This window comes from Trachypithecus francoisi, unplaced genomic scaffold, assembly GCF_009764315.1.
Source record: "Trachypithecus francoisi isolate TF-2019V2 unplaced genomic scaffold, Tfra_2.0 Lachesis_group8, whole genome shotgun sequence".
Lineage (NCBI taxonomy): Eukaryota > Metazoa > Chordata > Mammalia > Primates > Cercopithecidae > Trachypithecus > Trachypithecus francoisi.
The window spans coordinates 97,725,631-97,745,987 of NW_022681473.1; the positions used below are offsets into that span (position 1 = coordinate 97,725,631).

The 20,357-nt window shown below is 40.2% G+C and overlaps 1 protein-coding gene across 7 annotated transcripts in view; it reads right to left on the bottom strand.

The window, feature by feature from the left end:
- ALKBH8 (alkB homolog 8, tRNA methyltransferase) overlaps positions 1 to 20,357 on the bottom strand; it is a 74,410-nt gene that overhangs the window by 36,977 nt on the left and 17,076 nt on the right. The window lies entirely within an intron of this gene.

A 20,357-nucleotide genomic window follows, 5' to 3' on the forward strand; every position in this document is an offset into this window, starting at 1 on the left:
GCAATTAACTTGATTAAATTTAACTTGTCTAAAGTTTTTCTTTTAACACAAGGAACCCCACCATCATATCCCTTCTTATTGATGTTACTTCCCTGTGTTAGCCAACCGCTTAACAGTGAAAATGATAACGTAGAAGAACCCAGAATGACAGAACAACCTGAAGGCTGAAAGAAAGAGCTCAGAGTAGTGAATCAATGCAACAAGCCAAAAATGAAAGTTGATCACTTATTGTGATATAATAGTATAAACAAAGGTTTAAAACCTGAGGAAGCACCAACTCCCCCCAGCCCCATTTTTCTCCACTGTACACTGCATGACTTGAGGGTGAGGTGGATCGTCGTGAATGTGGGGATTGTCTCACTGCTGAGGGGGCCCCAAATGAAAGGTTCCGGCAGTGTTATAAACTCAGCGGTCAGGGAAGGGTGAGAGGGAAGGACTAGGAATTGTAAAGTAGCTAGTACTAAGTAAGACTGAGGAAAATGTCGTTGAGGTTTCCAACTCCGTCCTCCACAAAATGGCCTTGACAGAGGTGCCTGAAGAGGACCTCAGCCAAAGACCTCAGATAAAGAGATCGAGGAATGAAGGTGTCTGGGCTAGGAATGCAAATAGGCATAAGAGCATGACCAGTCAGGGAGGTTTGACCCCTTCATTACAACTTCACTTAGACTGTAATGCACTGGCTATGCATCAAGTCTACTATGGGGAGGGCAGCTTTCCCCCATGAGGCCACCAGGTTTTAAAGCCTTGGTCATTGCCTATGGTAAGGCCTGAAAAATCACATAGGGTTTCAGCCTGGAGCCACACTCCTCAAAAATTCATAATTCCATTTCCTTCCAGTCCTTCCTTACTCATCAGCAAACAGAAGACAGACAATGTTAGCAGAAGGTGCTCAAATCAAGAAGTGAAACAAAAATGGCTATTGTTGAGTTAGTTTTGTGCAGTGTTTCCACTATTCTGGTAAAAATGATCACAAATGAATGTACAAATACAAAATACAAATTGTTTAAGTTTGGTGATTCCCAATAGCAAAGACATGGAATCAATGTAAATGCCCATCAATGATAAACTAGAACAAGAAAATGTGGTACATATACACCAGCATGGAATACTATGCAGCCACAAAAAGGAATGAGATCATGTCCTTTGCAGGGACACAGATGGAGTTGGAAGCCATTATCTTCAGCAAACTAACACAGGAACAGAAAACCAAACACCACATGTTCTCACTTATAAGCGGTACCTGAATGATCACAACACATGGACACATTGAGGGGAACATCACACACTGGAGCCTGTTGGAGGGGGGTAGTGGAGGAAGGGAGAGTATCAGGATGAATAGTTAATTGATGCTGGGCTTAATACCTACGTGATGGGATGATCTGTGCAGCAAAGCACCATGGCACATGTTTACCTATGTAACAAACCTGCGTATACTGCACATGTACCCCTGAACTTAAAATAAAAGTTGAAGACAAAAAAAAAAAAAATTTGCTGATTCCACACGAGTTAGATGTTCTTACATTTGCATTTAAAACTAGTGTCACACAATATGAAGAAAAATGGTAAAATTCATGCCAATAAAGCAAAATTTAGATTTATTTACACTGATGGCACTAAATAGAAAACACAAATCACTTTGACAAGATGAGAAAGACCACAGAAGGAAAAGTTTTATACTTTAGTGCCTTTCTGGTCCATTTTCCTATGTTCTGAATAAGGAGTCTACATTTTAATTTGGAACTGGGCCCCACAATTTATATAGCCAGCCTTGGAAGGTCTGTATTTTTTTAATGTTGTCAATCTATTTTATGACTACAAACCACAAAAACACAATTTCCTCATATGCTTACAAAGCCCCCGTCTTGATCAGATAAATATTCCCTCCTATTTTATCGCAGATTTTCTGGGTTTTTTTACACATTTTAGCCTTTATATCTCTGAAACGTATTTTGGCATATAATTTGACAGTATAGTTTTTTTTAATTTAGATATAATTTTACTTATAAAATTAAATGTAGGCTTCCTATGAAAATTAAATTTTTCTTACAACATTCCATTATCAAAATATTTTCAGTATCATCACATTTAAAGTATCTGTACTTTAACTAAATGCTTGTTAAAACACCACAAAATAAAAAGACTTTAAAAAACTGTTCAATCAATAAAGTTCCCCTGAAACTGCTGAATCATTCTGCCATGTGAAAATTTTGCTCCACAGGAGCTTTTCCAATTATTCTTTTTGTTTTTACCTATTTTCTCTATTTTTTGAGATGGTAGAGTCAATAAAGATCAAGTGCCCAGCAAGCTTACAGGGCATGACTGAGGATAATGTTCAGTCCTAAGCAAACAAAAACCTTAGACATTCTCGTCTTATACAATTTTCACACACCCAAAATACAACAGAACAAAAATGCCAGACACAGTTATCAATCTATCAACCAAGAAAAGTTAACATTCATAACAGAAAAGGACATGAAGGAATCAACAGATCTCCATGTTGCCTAAACAGGACAAAGAAGAGTATATTGCTACTGGGAATACTTCTGAGAAAGAAGACAAATTTAATCCTGATCCTTAATGGTTAGAAAGAGGTTGAGATCATTAACCCTTTTAGAGAAATCCCAAAAGAATATCTGGACAAGTGACAATATGATGTGAAAAATGATGTGTGATTCATAGAGAATGATAAAAGCTAAGAGGGTAGAACTTACTATATTTAACTAGAGAAAATATTTCATAGCTGAAAGTCCACCTGTTTCCCATAGTCTACCAAACAGAAATATTCTATAGTTGTGCTAACAATTTCATTTGACCCAAATGAAATAAGAGTTTGCTTTTTATTTTAAATAGCAAAGAGGAAATTCCACAAAAGGTGATATCGCCAGAAGTACACTTTGCTAAGAGTAACTGGAAGAAAAGCTTGCTGGTATTTCCAGGGCAGAGTAATTGACAGTAATTTTGCCTTGGAGACTAATGGCTGATGTTAGTGACCTTTAAACCTTCTACCTATGCCATATGGCCTGCTCCTTTAGAACAGGTTAAAATGAAGGCCCACTGGCTGGGCGCAGAGGCTCACGCCTGTAATCCCAGCACTTTGGGAGGCCAAGGCAGTCAGATTACTTGAGGTCAGGAGTTCGAGACAAGCCTGGCCAACATGGTGAAACCCCGTCTCTACTAAAAATACAAAAAACAGCCGGGCGTGGTGGCAGGCGCCTGTAGTCCCAGCTGCTTAGGAGCCTGAGGCAAGAGAATCGCTTGAACCCAGGAACTGAAAGTTGCAGTGAGCCAAGATCGCGCCAGTGCACTCCAGCCCGGGCAACAGAGGGAGACTCTGCCTTAAAAAAAAAAAAAAAAAAAAATCAAGGCCCACCATAAACCTGTTTCCCTTCCCTGATTCCTACTGGTAAGGGATGTTTAAAAACAACAAAAAGCAAAAATGGAAAACAACCCCCACACACAGGAGACTTAAATCCATTGGCTAAATTTCTTGAAAGTTAGAATCCCCAAATTACAAAGTCTTATGAAACTCGAAGGAAAAGTGGCAATGTTACCAACACATCCTGTAATCAACATACAGGACTTCCCATTTGAAAGTGACTAAGGCCGGGCGCGGTGGCTCAAGCCTGTAATCCCAGCACTTTGGGAGGCCGAGACGGGCGGATCACGAGGTCAGGAGATCGAGACCATCCTGGCTAACACAGTGAAACCCCGTCTCTACTAAAAATACAAAAAACTAGCCGGGCGCGTTGGCGGGCGCCTGTAGTCCCAGCTACTTGGGAGGCTGAGGCAGGAGAATGGCGGGAACCCGGGAGGCGGAGCTTGCAGTGAGCTGAGATCCGGCCACTGCACTCCAGCCTGGGCGACAGAGCGAGACTCCGTCTCAAAAAAAAAAAAAGAAAGTGACTAAAAGAAAACAAGTTCTATTCCCTTGTCCTGCAGCCAGCAGCAATTTCATAAAGTACAAGCCTCAATAACCTGGTCATGAGAGGAGAAAAACCGCACACATTAGCACAGGATGATGCCCTATGGCATCAAAGAGTGGGCGCTGAAGTGTTACAGGCAGCAGCTAAATACCACTGTGGTCCAAAGGCACTTATTTCTCATTGCAACTGAGAGAAAATGAGAGGCAAAACATCGTTTGACGCTTCTGGTGTAGAAGCTTTCCTAGTTGATAGGTACCATGCACACATTTAGGGTATACATCTGGAAATGTGCCTGCAGTACTGCATGTGAAATAGGCAAAATTAGATCCAGAAAAAATTTAAAAAGAAAACACCACAAAAAAACCTACTGTATAGCAAAAGTCAGCAAATTCCACCTTTCAAACACAACCCTGACCTCCAAAACTAGGTCTCAGCTGCTGAACAAATAGATTCTGCCCTCTCTTCCTCTTCACCCCCAAAAACAAATGGCTTTGAACTGTTTTGTCTAGCTAAGCTCAAGTGTAATGTAAAATAAAAATAAAAGGCATCTTTTTAGCTAATGGTCTAGACACACTGTCAAATGGCACAACAGAGAACAAAATATATGTTGCATAACTGGAAAATAAGCTAAAAAAGAAAACACTAAATTGGAGACACTTTAACCATCATTGCATATTCAATATTATAAATGCTTATCTTAAATGCCTAACAAATAATATGCTTATGTTGATGTGTTTACACTGAGACCACTTGCTTTGAGTTCTCACTTATCGCACATGGCTTCATTTGTTTGCAGGAACCATGAAGTGAAATCCACCACCATTCAAAAATGGGTTCACAAACCACCTCAATAAAATTAAGTTTTACTTTATATATGAAAAGGTTATAGAGGTAACAAAATATTTTAGCTTAAAAATACTTTAAATTGTGTATTTGTTTACTTGTTAGAGTCTGTCTAGTACATGATATTCAACAAATATTTTTGAATGATGAATGAATTCACAAATAATGTATTTTTACAAATAGGGTGGTATATATTTTATATTTGGACAGAAGACTTTCTAAATTCTATTTGTTTATTCTCTGGGCTTTCCTTCTTAAGCAAAATAAACCATCAGATTCACAAAGAACCAAAATGAGACAGCTAGAGTAACAAGAACAACAGTCACGGGTATATCTATTCCTGAGGCCCTAGATAGCTCCCCATGAGGAAAAGTTCACTTAATATAGCATCTGCCACAGTCTCTAGCATAGAATAGTTGGCTATTGGCAGTAATGATCATGGCAATGGTAGTGCTGATGGTCAAAGGAGTAGAAGTCACAGTAGCTACTATTCATATTACTAACTGCATATCAACTCCCGATGACAATCAAAATGCAAGTAATACATGTTGACTTCAATTTAAAACAGAAAGTACCAAAATTTTCTCCATGGTCAATTAAAAGTTAAATTGGGATAAGCTAAAACCCAAGTCCCCCAACTAGTCCAGTGTTTAATTCAGCCCTGGTACAAACATCCCAGGATCTGAAACTAATACACATAGCCTTTAACTTCTTCAGTTTCTAGTATTGCACTGGAATATTTAATTGAATGATAATTAGAACTGCCAGTGGGGGCCTATATTCATTTCTATTTATTCTTTGTCTTAAAGAATAAATCTAAAATCCCACTGCCCTTAGAGTTGATACTATACAGCTTTAGCATTTCAGCATTTTCTAACTCAATGGTATAAAATCCTAGCTATATAACACAATCACCTGTGAGCTTTCTATAAATATAGAAAGCCAGCCTTCATATCAGACATTCTGAATCAGAATAAGACACAGTACCTGCTCTAGAAAAAGACAGCCTAGTAGGGAAACAGAAAAAAATCACGGGGACCTCAAATACTCAAATATCAGAAATAGGCTATAAAACAAAGATGTTTCCCATGTTTAAAGATATAAATGCTAAGCTTGAACACTTCAGCAGGGAAATGTTAAAAAGAAATGACAAAAAAGAGACCCTGTAGAGATAAAGAAAAACCAGGCATTCTAAAACAGAAAAATGCCATAAATGAAATTAGGATATCAATGAATGAGCTTAACAGCACATCAACGCAGCAAAATAAAGAATTAGTGACAGAAGAAACTATTTGGAGTAAAGCATGGAGAGACAAAAGATAGAAAACACAGAAGACAGGATAAGTAAAATAAAAAATGTAGGAAAAAAGGTAAATGAAGAAAGAATGGGGCAGGGGCAAAATCTACAAAGGCAATGACTAAGCATTTTCCAAAATTGATGGAAAAACTCAATCTACAGATTCAAGAAACCTGGTAATTCCCAAGCAGAATAAACAAGCCCATCAAAATAAGCAGAATAAGCAGGATCATAAAAATAAAACAAAAGGTAAAAGAAAAAAAATCTTAAAAGAACCTAGAGAAATAAACAACAGTCACCCTCAAATGTAACAAGAGCAATAACACAGGCCACAAAAAAGTTAAATGAAATCTTTAGTGCTCAAGAAAACTTAGTGCATGAGGAAACTTGTGGGAATGATGGATATGTTCATCATCTTGAGTGTGGTGAAGTTTTCATGAGCATTTATTAAGTATGTGCAGCCCTTGGTACATCAATTACATCTCCACAAAGCAGTTTTTAACAGAAAACATGGGATGTAATAAAGCAGTACTTAAAAGCAAAATTTATAATCCTAGAAATACATGTCAAGAATATTTGACACCAGCCAGGTGCAGTGGCTCATGCCTGTAATCCCAGCACCTTGGGAGGCCAAGGTAGGGCAGACTGCTTGAGCCCAGGAATTCAAGACCAGCTTGGGCAACATGACAAAACCCCGTCTCTACAAAAAATACAAAAATTAGCTGGGCATGATAGCTCGTACCTGCAGTCCCTGCCACCAGGATGGCTAGGGTGGGAGGGTCGCTTGAGCCTGGGAGGTCGAGGCTGCAGTGAGCCATGAGTGCACCACGGCACTCCAACCTGGGCAACAGAGCAAGACCCTGTCTCAAAAAAAAAAAAAAAAAGGAATATTTGCCATGTTCTGAATGTTCTAATGACAGTGGGCTCATTAACCAGAGCAGGAAACCCAGAAAGAGCAAAGATTTTGTTCTGTATGGGAGAATGACAGTGGGCGGTGAATGGCTGAAAACAAAGATGATGAGCTTTGATTTAGACAAGTTAAAATCCCTTTTAGAATGTTGGATATAAGCCGAGGCAGGTGGGTCACAAGGTCAGGAGTTCAAGACCAGCCTGGCCAAGATGGTGAAACCCTGTCTCTACTAAAAACACAAAAATTAGCCAGGCGCGGTGGCGGGCGCCTGTAATCCCAGCTGCTCAGAAGCCTGAGGCAGAGAATTGCTTGAACTCTGAGGCAGAGGTTGCAGTGAGCCAGGATCACACCACTGCACTCCAGCCTGGACAACAGAGTGAGACTTCAACTCAAAAAAAAAAAAAAAAGAAAGTTAGATATTCAGGGCTAATATCTGAGGAGAAAAAACTCAAGGTTGAAAGTGTTTCTGCATCCCCTAGAATGCACAGGACAATGCTGGTCATATAAGTAAAAGTTATTTTAACCAACATCCATTTAACCAACCAACATGCTCCATTCCTTCTATAATGTGTGCCCATGCCCTGAATATTTGTTGATGATAGACAACTCTCCAATATGTTCATGCACTTCTACTCTCATCAGTAGAGCTACACACTTAACAAGTCAAATTGTGTATGTTCCCAAATCACTGTGCCACTTACCCGTATCATTATAATTATTTTATTTTATTTAATATTACACAAATGAATGAAAATTAAGCGAGAAAAGATAGCATTTTTCCATAGAAGCCAAGTTGAATATTGTAGAATAACTCAATAAAGGCAAAAAATAAATATAATGTTCCAACAAATGTGAAAATTGGATTATAAAATATTGGAAATAAAAACATCAAATGTAAAACCCCACACTCAGATGGTTTCATGTCTTTTTTTTTTTTTTTTTCTCTTTTTTTTTTTTTTTTTATTATACTTAAGTTCTAGGGTACATGTGCATGACGTTTATATCATGTATAACTCCCCAATGCAATCCCTCCCTCCTCCCCCCTCCCCATGATAGGCCCCAGTGTGTGATGTTCCCCTTCCCGAGTCCAAGTGATCTCATTGTTCAGTTCCCACCTATGAGTGAGAACATGCGGTGTTTGGTTTTCTCTTCTTGTGATAGTTTGCTAAGAATGATGGTTTCCAGCTGCATCCATGTCCCTACAAAGGACGCAAACTCATCCTTTTTGATGGCTGCATAGTATTCCATGGTGTATATGTGCCACATTTTCTTAATCCAGTCTGTCACAGATGGACATTTGGGTTGATTCCAAGTCTTTGCTATTGTGAATAGTGCCGCAATAAACAAACGTGTGCATGTGTCTTTGTAGTAGAGTAATTTATAATCCTTTGGGTATATACCCAGTAGTGGGATGGCTGGGTCATATGGTACATCTAGTTCTAGATCCTTGAGGAATCGCCATACTGTTTTCCATAATGGTTGAACTAGTTTACAATCCCACCAACAGTGTAAAAGTGTTCCTATTTCTCCACATCCTCTCCAACACCTGTTGTTTCCTGACTTCTTAATGATTGCCATTCTAACTGGTGTGAGATGGTATCTCATTGTGGTTTTGATTTGCATTTCTCTGATGGCCAGTGATGATGAGCATTTTTTCATGTGTCTGTTGGCTGTATGGATGTCTTCTTTTGAGAAATGTCTGTTCATATCCTTTCCCCACTTTTTGATGGGGTTGTTTGCTTTTTTCTTGTATATTTGTTTGAGTTCTTGGTAGATTCTGGATATTAGCCCTTTGTCAGATGAGTAGGTTGCAAAAATTTTTTCCCATTCTGTAGGTTGCCTGTTCACTCTGATGGTAGTTTCTTTGGCTGTGCAAAAGCTCTTTAGTTTAATTAGATCCCATGTGTCAATTTTGCTTTTGCTGCCGTTGCTTTTGGTGTTTTAGACATGAAGTCCTTGCCCATGCCTATGTCCTGAATGGTACTACCTAGATTTTCTTCTAGGGTTTTTATGGTATTAGGTCTAACATTTAAGTCTCTAATCCATCTTGAATTAATTTTCGTATAAGGGGTAAGGAAAGGATCCAGTTTCAGCTTTCTACTTATGGCTAGCCAATTTTCCCAGCACCATTTATTAAATAGGGAATCCTTTCCCCATTTCTTGTTTCTCTCAGGTTTGTCAAAGATCAGATGGCTGTAGATGTGTGGTATTATTTCTGAGGACTCTGTTCTGTTCCATTGGTCTATATCTCTGTTGTGGTACCAGTACCATGCTGTTTTGGTTACTGTAGCCTTGTAGTATAGTTTGAAGTCAGGTAGCGTGACGCCTCCAGCTTTGTCCTTTTGACTTAGGATTGTCTTGGCAATGCGGGCTCTTTTTTGGTTCCATATGAACTTTAAAGCCGTTTTTTCCAATTCTGTGAAGAAAGTCATTGGTAGCTTGATGGGGATGGCATTGAATCTATAAATCACCTTGGGCAGTATGGCCATTTTCACGATATTGATTCTTCCTATCCATGAGCATGGTATGTTCTTCCATTTGTTTGTGTCCTCTTTGATTTCACTGAGCAGTGGTTTGTAGTTCTCCTTGAAGAGGTCCTTGACATCCCTTGTAAGCTGGATTCCTAGGTATTTTATTCTCTTTGAAGCAATTGTGAATGGAAGTTGATTCCTGATTTGGCTCTCTGCTTGTCTGTTACTGGTGTATAAGAATGCTTGTGATTTTTGCACATTAATTTTGTATCCTGAGACTTTGCTGAAGTTGCTTATCAGCTTAAGCAGATTTTGGGCTGAGACAATGGGGTTTTCTAAATATACAATCATGTCATCTGCAAACAGGGACAATTTGACTTCTTCTTTTCCTAACTGGATACCCTTGATTTCTTTCTCTTGCCTGATTGCCCTAGCCAGAACTTCCAACACTATGTTGAATAGGAGTGGTGAGAGAGGGCATCCCTGTCTTGTGCCAGTTTTCAAAGGGAATTTTTCCAGTTTTTGCCCATTCAGTATGATATTAGCTGTGGGTTTGTCATAAATAGCTCTTATTATTTTGAGGTACGTTCCATCAATACCAAATTTATTGAGCGTTTTTAGCATAAAGGGCTGTTGAATTTTGTCAAAAGCCTTTTCTGCATCTATTGAGATAATCATGTGGTTCTTGTCTTTGGTTCTGTTTATATGCTGGATTACGTTTATTGATTTGCGAATGTTGAACCAGCCTTGCATCCCAGGGATGAAGCCCACTTGATCATGGTGGATAAGCTTTTTGATGTGCTGCTGAATCCGGTTTGCCAGTATTTTATTGAGGATTTTTGCATCGATGTTCATCAGGGATATTGGTCTAAAATTCTCTCTTTTTGTTGTGTCTCTGCCAGGCTTTGGTATCAGGATGATGTTGGCCTCATAAAAAGAGTTAGGGAGGATTCCCTCTTTTTCTATTGATTGAAATAGTTTCAGAAGGAATGGTACCAGCTCCACCTTGTACCTCTGGTAGAATTCAGCTGTGAATCCATCTGGTCCTGGACTTTTTTTGGTGGGTAGGCTATTAATTGTTGCCTCAATTTCAGAGCCTGCTATTGGTCTATTCAGGGATTCAGCTTCTTCCTGGTTTAGTCTTGGGAGAGTGTAAGTGTCCAGGAAATTATCCATTTCTTCTAGATTTTCTAGTTGATTTGCGTAGAGGTGTTTATAGTATTCTCTGATGGTAGTTTGTATTTCTGTGGGGTCAGTGGTGATATCCCCTTTATCATTTTTTATTGCGTCTATTTGATTCCTCTCTCTTTTCTTCTTTATTAGTCTAGCTAGCGGTCTGTCAATTTTGTTGATCTTTTCAAAAAACCAACTCCTGGATTCATTGATTTTTTGGAGGGTTTTTTGTGTCTCTATCTCCTTCAGTTCTGCTCTGATCTTAGTTATTTCTTGCCTTCTGCTAGCTTTTGAATGTGTTTGCTCTTGCCTCTCTAGTTCTTTTAATTGTGATGTTAGAGTGTCCATTTTAGATCTCTCCTGCTTTCTCTTGTGGGCATTTAGTGCTATAAATTTCCCTCTACACACTGCTTTAAATGTGTCCCAGAGATTCTGGTATGTTGTATCTTTGTTCTCATTGGTTTCAAAGAACATCTTTATTTCTGCTTTCATTTCGTTATGTACCCAGTAGTCATTCAGGAGCAGGTTGTTCAGTTTCCATGTAGTTGAGCGGTTTGGATTGAGTTTCTTAGTCCTGAGTTCTAGTTTGATTGCACTGTGGTCTGAGAGACAGTTTGTTATAATTTCTGTTCTTGTACATTTGCTGAGGAGTGCTTTACTTCCAATTATGTGGTCAATTTTGGAATAAGTGCGATGTGGTGCTGAGAAGAATGTATATTCTGTTGATTGGGGTGGAGAGTTCTATAGATGTCTATTAGGTCCGCTTGGTGCAGAGATGAGTTCAATTCCTGGATATCCTTGTTAACTTTCTGTCTCGTTGATCTGTCTAATGTTGACAGTGGAGTGTTGAAGTCTCCCATTATTATTGTATGGGAGTCTAAGTCTCTTTGTAGGTCTCTAAGGACTTGCTTTATGAATCTGGGTGCTCCTGTATTGGGTGCATATATATTTAGGAGAGTTAGCTCTTCCTGTTGAATTGATCCCTTTACCATGATGTAATGGCCTTCTTTGTCTCTTTTGATCTTTGATGGTTTAAAGTCTGTTTTATCAGAGACTAGGATTGCAACCCCTGCTTTTTTTTGTTCTCCATTTGCTTGGTAGATCTTCCTCCATCCCTTTATTTTGAGCCTATGTATGTCTCTGCATGTGAGATGGGTCTCCTGAATACAGCAGACTGATGGGTCTTGACTCTTGATCCAGTTTGCCAGTCTGTGTCTTTTAATTGGAGCATTTAGTCCATTGACATTTAAGGTTAATATTGTTATGTGTGAACTTGATCCTGTCATTATGATATTAACTGGTTATTTTGCTCGTTAGTTGATGCAGTTTCTTCCTAGCCTCGATGGTCTTTACATTTTGGCATGTTTTTGCAATGGCTGGTACCGCTTGTTCCTTTCCATGTTTAGGGCTTCCTTCAGGGTCTCTTGTAAGGCAGGCCTGGTGGTGACAAAATCTCTAAGCATTTGCTTATCTGTAAAGGATTTTATTTCTCCTTCACTGATGAAGCTTAGTTTGGCTGGATATGAAATTCTGGGTTGAAAATTCTTTTCTTTAAGAACGTTGAATATTGGCCCCCACTCTCTTCTGGCTTGTAGAGTTTCTGCCGAGAGGTCTGCTGTTATTCTGATGGGCTTCCCTTTGTGGGTAACCCGACCTTTCTCTCTGGCTGCCCTTAAGATTTTTTCCTTCATTTCAACTTTGGTGAATCTGGCAATTATGTGTGTTGGAGTTGCTCTTCTGGAGGAGTATCTTTGTGGCGTTCTCTGTATTTCCTGAATTTGAATGTTGGCCTGCCCTACTAGGTTGGGGAAGTTCTCCTGGATGATATCCTGAAGAGTGTTTTCCAACTTGGTTCCATTTTCCCCCTCACTTTCAGGCACCCCAATCAGACGTAGATTTGGTCTTTTTACATAATCCCATACTTCTTGCAGGCTTTGTTCATTTCTTTTTCTTCTTTTTTCTTTTGGTTTCTCTTCTCGCTTCATTTCATTCATTTGATCCTCAATCGCTGATACTCTTTCTTCCAGTTGATCGAGTCGGTTACTGAAGCTTGTGCATTTGTCACGTATTTCTCGTGTCATGGTTTTCATCTCTGTCATTTCGTTTATGATCTTCTCTGCATTAATTAATCTAGCTGTCAATTCTTCCACTTTTTTTCAAGATTTTTAGTTTCTTTGCGCTGGGTACGTAATTCCTCCTTTAGCTCTGAGAGGTTTGATGGACTGAAGCCTTCTTCTCTCATCTCGTCAAAGTCATTCTCTGACCAGCTTTGATCCGTTGCTGGCGATGGGCTGCGCTCCTTTGCAGGGGGAGATGCGCTCTTATTTTTTGAATTTCCAGCTTTTCTGCCCTGCTTCTTCCCCATCTTTGTGGTTTTATCTGTCTCTGGACTTTGATGATGGTGACGTACGGATGGGGTTTTGGTATAGGTGTCCTTCCTGTTTGATAGTTTTCCGTCTGACAGTCAGAAGGACTGTCTGTTGGTCTGTTGGAGATTGCTTGAGGTCCACTCCAGACCCTGTTTGCCTGGGTATCAGCAGCAGAGGTTGCCGAAGATAGAATATTGCTGAACAGCGAGTGTACCTGTCTGATTCTTTCTTTGGAAGTTTCCTCTCAGGGGTGTACTCCACCCTGTGAGGTGTGGGATGTCTCCCAGCTAGGCTACTCAGGGGTCAGGGACCCACCTGAGCAGGCAGTCTGTCCGTTCTCGGATCTCAACCTCCGCGTTAGGAGATCCACGGCTCTCCCCAAAGCTGTCAGACAGAGTCGTTCGCGTCTGCACCGCCCCCGCTCTTTCCCCTAATGGGCTGCAGCTGTGCGCTGTCCGCAGAGGTAGAGTCTACAGAGACAGGCAGGCTTCCTTGAGCTGCTGTGAGCTCCACCCAGTTCGAGCTTCCCAGCGGCTTTGTTTACCTACTTAAGCCTCAGCAATGGCGGGCGCCCCTCCCCCAGCCTCGCTGCTGCCTTGCGGATAGATCACCGCAGACGGCTGTGTTAGCAGTGAGGGAGGCTCCGTGGGCGTGGGACCCTCCCGGCCAGGTGTGGGATATATTCTCCTGGTGTGCCTGTTTCCTTAAAGCGCAGTATTGGGGTGGGAGTTACCCGATTTTCCAGGTGTTGTGTGTCTCAGTTCCCCTGGCTAGGAAAAAGGGATTCCTTTCCCCCTTGCGCTTCCAGGTGAGGCGATGCCTCGCCCTGCTTCAGCTCACGCTGGTCAGGCTGCAGCAGCTGACCAGCACCGATTGTCCGGCACTCCCTAGCGAGATGACCCCAGTACCTCAGTTGAAAACGCAGAAATCACCGGTCTTCTGTGTCGCTCGCGCTGGGAGTTGGAGACTGGAGCTGCTCCTATTCGGCCATCTTGCTCCGCCCCTCCAGTTTCATGTCTTTAAACGTTTGCTTCACTTTAAAGAAATAAAACTAGAAAGACAAAGCACACTGTGGCCCCTCACAGAAGCAAAGACCTTGGCCCAACAACAAAATATTGATGAGTGAATCTACATGTGTTAAGTTAAAATGTCTGTAGTATGTATGTATCTTTTTTTTTTTTTTTTTTTTTTTTTGAGGCAGAGTCTCGCTCTGTCGCCCGGACTGGAGTGCAGTGGCCGGATCTCAGCTCACTGCAAGCTCCGTCTCCCAGGTTTACGCCATTCTCCTGCCTCAGCCTCCCGAGTAGCTGGGACTACAGGCGCCCGCCACCTCGCCCGGCTAGTTTTTGTATTTTTAGTAGAGACGGGGTTTCACCATGTTAGCCAGGATGGTCTCGATCTCCTGACCTCGTGATCCGCCCGTCTCGGCCTCCCAAAGTGCTGGGATTACAGGCTTGAGCCACCGCGCCCGGCCGTATGTATCTTTTATTATTACTATTCCCTAATTTAAGTGCAGCCAACTGGTAGTTTCAACTATATCACCTAAGCGGGTTTCTACTGTAGTTTTCTGAACTCCATTGATTTTTCTAAATTTTATTCTAGTTCTACAATCTAGATGGAGTAATATAATGCTATTTCTTGCTACAAAGTAAATGCACATCGTTCTAACTGAAAAGATGGAAGAATCGGTACTCCAAAGTCTCCAAATACAGCAGCATGTTCTATTTTATGATGTCATGCCGTGAAACAGACTTTGTTAGCAGCCTGTTGGCTGAAACAGGTATATTTCTTTGCCATTATCCTTATTGAAGGGGCTTGAATAAAGGAGTTCCTCCTACTCCACAGAAAAAGACAAAGAGTGTATGATAAGAACTGTCAGCAATGAGTCTTATTTGCCCAATTTATGCAAAAGAGAACGCTGGCTTCCAAGAGATCCTGAAACATGAGAAAATTACACAAAAGTAATTGAATCTTCAGAACATAAGTTCCAAAGGAAAGTGCTTAAAAGTGAAAAATAGAATTCAATGTATAAAAAATGACATGATCAAACAAGGTAGAGCATTTATTTATTTCTGGCCCACAAATGAGCAGATCTACTTGTCTACTCCAGAAGTTTTGAATGTTAGAGACCCGTAGGATAAAAGGAAAAATGAAGATTGGCCCAATGCTGCTTTAATTATACTACAATGCAACTAAAGAACCCATGTGAGAGTTATGCTCTTTTTCCACATCTACATCAAAATACATATACAGCCATACAGAAGTCACCATGGCTTTAGATACAAACCACACACACACACACAAACACACAAAGATGGAGAAATATACACCCACCAGGATGGCAGATCACTCTTTTTAATGCTAAGGGCACTACAGAGACAGAGTAAAAAATTCACAAATAAGCTATAAAGAATGAGAGAAAGGAGTGAGGAGCTACACAGCAGAGACAATCCATTTTCCAGAACTTCAGGAAATGTAAATATTCCAAGGACTCTCAGATAAGAATAAAGTGTGGGCCGGGCGCGGTGGCTCAAGCCTGTAATCCCAGCACTTTGGGAGGCCGAGACGGGCGGATCACGAGGTCAGGAGATCGAGACCATCCTGGCTAACACGGTGAAACCCCGTCTCTACTAAAAAAAAATACAAAAATCTAGCCGGGCGAGGTGGCGGGCGCCTGTAGTCCCAGCTACTTGGGAGGCTGAGGCAGGAGAATGGCGTAAACCCGGGAGGCGGAGCTTGCAGTGAGCTGAGATCCGGCCACTGCACTCCAGCCCGGGCTACAGAGCGAGACTCCGTCTCAAAAAAAAAAGAATAAAGTGTGGGGCCTGGAATCAAGATAAAAACTAAAAGAAGAGATTGTTTGGCTTCTGAGGCTGTAAACATTGCTTATATAGGCAAATATTGAGGGCTGAATTTGAGGTTGGAGATGAGGCCAGTATGTCTGCGGTCCAGACTCTATTGTTGTTTTAAGTGGTATAAAGAAAATGTCTGGGTGTTTTTTCCAGTTTGTGCTAAAGATCTGAAAATAATGAAACATTTGTCCATTAAAACAAGAAACTCTTAGAACAGAAGTACCCTGTGAGTCATTCTGATTGACCAGACTGAGAATACAAAACAAAAAACAATGACAAAAAAAACCCATTCAGCTAGATATTTCAAGATACTGCATAAATAATTTTTACTCAGTACCCTATCACAGGAGATCAGGCAGGACTCAATAGGTATTTGCTGAAAGCAAGAGCCTGGAAAGAGAGCAGGAAATATACTTGAAAGATGTGACCCTCTATAGCATACATTCAGCAGATGGAGTCTTTACTACCCAACTATCCAACTATAAAAGTCATCATAATAAGAAATATTTACTGATAAACAGACTTCCATAAAATTAGTACTTGCCCAAATCTCTCTCTCTCTCTTCAATATCAGCAGCTATCTCTGCCCATTATGGTAATCCCTTTGGTCAGTCTTTCAGTGAATGCTGATTATATAAATATTAGCCAGTGTAATTCAAATACAAAACTAATTGAAATTGCAATTCTTACAAAAGACGGACTTCCCAAAGTTGATAAAAGGGATGTCAGAGAGCCATTTAAATCACATGCAAATCCATTAAACATTTGAAAATCTGGGAGAGTCAGGACTTTCACAACGAAGAGAAAAATAATGCAAACAACACAACAATGATGCACTCTTTATAATCAAGCTATAAAAGTCAAATAAAGGAATTTTTTTCATGCTATCATATTTTATCAGAAAAACAATACCAAAAATAAAGTTCATGTGACTCATTCTTTGCTCTAAAAAATTAGTACATAGTTGTAATATAATCTAAAAATTGTTAAATAAAATTTTTCTCTAAAAACATCTTCATAAATTTTAGTTTCATTTTCCCAGGTGAGTCCTAATCAAAAGTTCTCTTTCTTATTTATAATAGAAGTTAGGTACTGGTTTTAGGGAGATGCACATTAAGTAGTTATTTTCATTGTCAGTTGACCAACTCTTATGGTACTTGGTGAGTTGAAAGAGATCTTAGAAATTTCCTGGGAAAGAGAGAAAAGTAAAGAATTAAATATGACGTCAATGACTTTAGCTGAGTCTTTGACGTTATATTTAAGTCAAACAAAACAAAAAAAGCATTACAAAAAACCAAAACAATAATGCCACTGACAAAATTATTACAATGAAATGGAAGCTATGATAGGCACTACAGGAAAGTTCTTAAAACAACTGAGGATGTCAGATACTGAGTGTCTACGCAACAACATTACTAGTTTATTTTCATAAAAGGTTATAGCAAGGGCATCTCTCAAAACATGCCTGGCCAGCAAAGGCAGGCTGCAATTTACGGCAGGACAAATTTATCAGTGAAGGATTACCTAAAAACAAAGGCCTAGTAGACTTCACAGGTGTACGTTATTGTCATATATCCTGACGCAGCCTACTCTTTGGATATTTCCCTAAGCTCATCCTTAGTTAGGGGAGCACTTAGTATTTGAGATGGAAAGAAACTGGTTGGTTCCTTGATGAAATCACTGACCTGGGCCAACAAGTTGAAACTTTTGGAACCAGCCTTCCTTGAGACATCTTGTTATATGAGATATTAACTTGTTTTGCTGCGTAATCATTTTTATTTGGGTTTTCTGTTATTATTTGCAGCTAAAATAATGCTCACTTATATACATATCGCACATATTTCAAAGGTACAAAAGCCTTAAAGAAAATCAACTTAGTTGTAGAGGGAAAATTAATATGTTTGAAAAAAATCAAGACTATTTTTGCTTAATATAAAATGTACACTATTTTTAGACAAACTATAAGAATTTTAAGAATATGCTCCAGTAGTTATAAATATAAAGCACTTAAGTAATAAAGCATTTAAGACTTATATTAAAGTTAAGAATACCTCATGGGAACACCATGAGTTGTAACATTTAACAGTTGAAAGAGATCTTAGAAATTTCCTGAGAGAGCCGGGCGCGGTGGCTCAAGCCTGTAATCCCAGCACTTTGGGAGGCCGAGACGGGCGGATCACGAGGTCAGGAGATCGAGACCATCCTGGCTAACACGGTGAAACCCCGCCTCTACTAAAAATACAAAAACTAGCCGGGCGAGGTGGCGGCGCCTGTAGTCCCAGCTACTCGGGAGGCTGAGGCAGGAGAATGGCGTAAACCTGGGAGACGGAGCTTGCAGTGAGCTGAGATCCGGCCACTGCACTCCAGTCCAGGCGACAGAGCGAGACTCCGCCTCAAAAAAAAAAAAAAAAAAAAAAAAAAAAAAAAAGAAATTTCCTGAGAGAAAAAAGTAAAGAATTAAATACAAAGTCAGTGACTTTAGCTGAGTCTTTGACGTTATCTTTAAGTCAAACAAAACCAAAAAAGCATTACAAAAAAAACAAAACAATAATGCCACTGACAAAATTATTACAATGAAATAGAAGCTATGATAGGCATTACAGGAAACTTCTTAAAACAACTGAGGATGTCAAACATGAGAAAATGAAGAAATGGGGGCCAAAGGTATAGTACTCAGATTCTAGGTGTGGAGCAAGGTGCTAGGAGAAAATTCGAGTAATTACACAGCATCAATCAATAAATAAAACAGGGCCTGGCGCGGTGGCTCAAGCCTGTAATCCCAGCACTTTGGGAGGCCGAGACGGGCGGATCACGAGGTCAGGAGATCGACACCATCCTGGCTAACACTGTGAAACCCCATCTCTACTAAAAAATACAAAAAACTTGCCGGGCAAGGTGGCGGGCGCCTGTAGTCCCAGCTACTCGGGAGGCTGAGCCAGGAGAATGGCCTGAACCCGGGAGGCAGAGCTTGCAGTGAGCTGAGATCCGGCCACTGCACTCCAGCCCCGGTGACAGAGTGAGACTCCGTCTCAAAAAAATTAATTAATTAATTAATTAATTAAAAATAAATAAATAAATAAAACAACGGCACAAGTTGCAAGAGTGGAAAGTCATCTCTCTCACGACCACTTGAAATCCTACTTCTAGGCCATGGGAACATGAGCTTCCTCCTGTTACAGAAGTGAAGGCTTTAAGTAAGGAGCCCTAGAGCAGACACACCTCAAGGAGCCTTCACATGCATGAACTGCTCTGAGTTTGAAAAACACTTTCACATACATTACCTCATTTTATTTCTATCACAATCCTTCAGCCAGAAAAGAAATATTATTAAATCCATTTTATAGATGAAATAAAGGCCCCAATGTAGTAGACTGTTTTAAATAGTATTACAAGCTGAAACAAACATTATAAACTTAAAATTATAAGAGTTTTAAGAAGAATATGTTCAAGTAATCATACAGATAAACTTTTTTTTCAAAATTACAATGATTCACTTACCCTCAAAGGTATCTTTTAAAAGAAAATCTACTGTTCCTGTCATAACTTATGCACACTTTCCAGCCATTACAAAGACGGCTTTAACCAAAAGTCATTCAAATTGGCAGCTGAAAATTATATGCCTCCAGAGACACCAAATAGAGATAACGAATGCAGCAGATTTTCAGTTCAACTAAAGGGCAAATTTTCCCTTCTTCACAATTTCTAATTAAAAACTGTGCAATGATCTTCTAGGGCATTCGGGGGGATATTGAGTCCCCATTTGTCACATCTCCCTGGGAAGGGAGGGAACTTCCCTAGGAATAAAAAGTAGAAACACTCCTAGTTTTTTCCCACCCCTTCACTTACAACTCTCCAGGAAATGCCTTTGCTTATTGGTTACTCTGAAGCCAAGCTCACTTGGCTCAGCCCTTTCCTCTCGTTTTCAGGGCCAGCTGGTTATGAGCTAACACAGGATATGAGCTAACACATATCCTGTTAGAGGAGCTCCTTCGTGTCCTGTTATAGGAACAGTCTCTGCCTCCATGGGGAAGGTCTCCAGTTGTCCAGCTATGCCAGTGACGAGGTCAGTATGTCTCTTTAATTCAGAGGTGTAGTATTAACAAGTTCACTTGGCTACAGATCTAAAGTCATGTTCTGCCATCAGTTTTCTCAGTAGTAAAGTTAACACACTAATCTCCAATTATCTTTTGTCTCATTTCTCAGTTGGCTACACAGTTGGAAGGAAAACGTGAAGATGTCCTTTACCAGTCCCTAAAGCTAGAAGCAAGGATAGGGGGTAAAAACAAAAAAGAAACCAGAGAGAGAAGAGTGCTTTTTCTTCCCCGATCTCATTATTTTTTAAAGCACCTGTATTAACAATCTACACACGGCCGGGCGCGGTGGCTCAAGCCTGTAATCCCAGCACTTTGGGAGGCCGAGACGGGCGGATCACGAGGTCAGGAGATCGAGACCATCCTGGCTAACACGGTGAAACCCCGTCTCTACTAAAAATACAAAAACTAGCCGGGCGAGGTGGCGG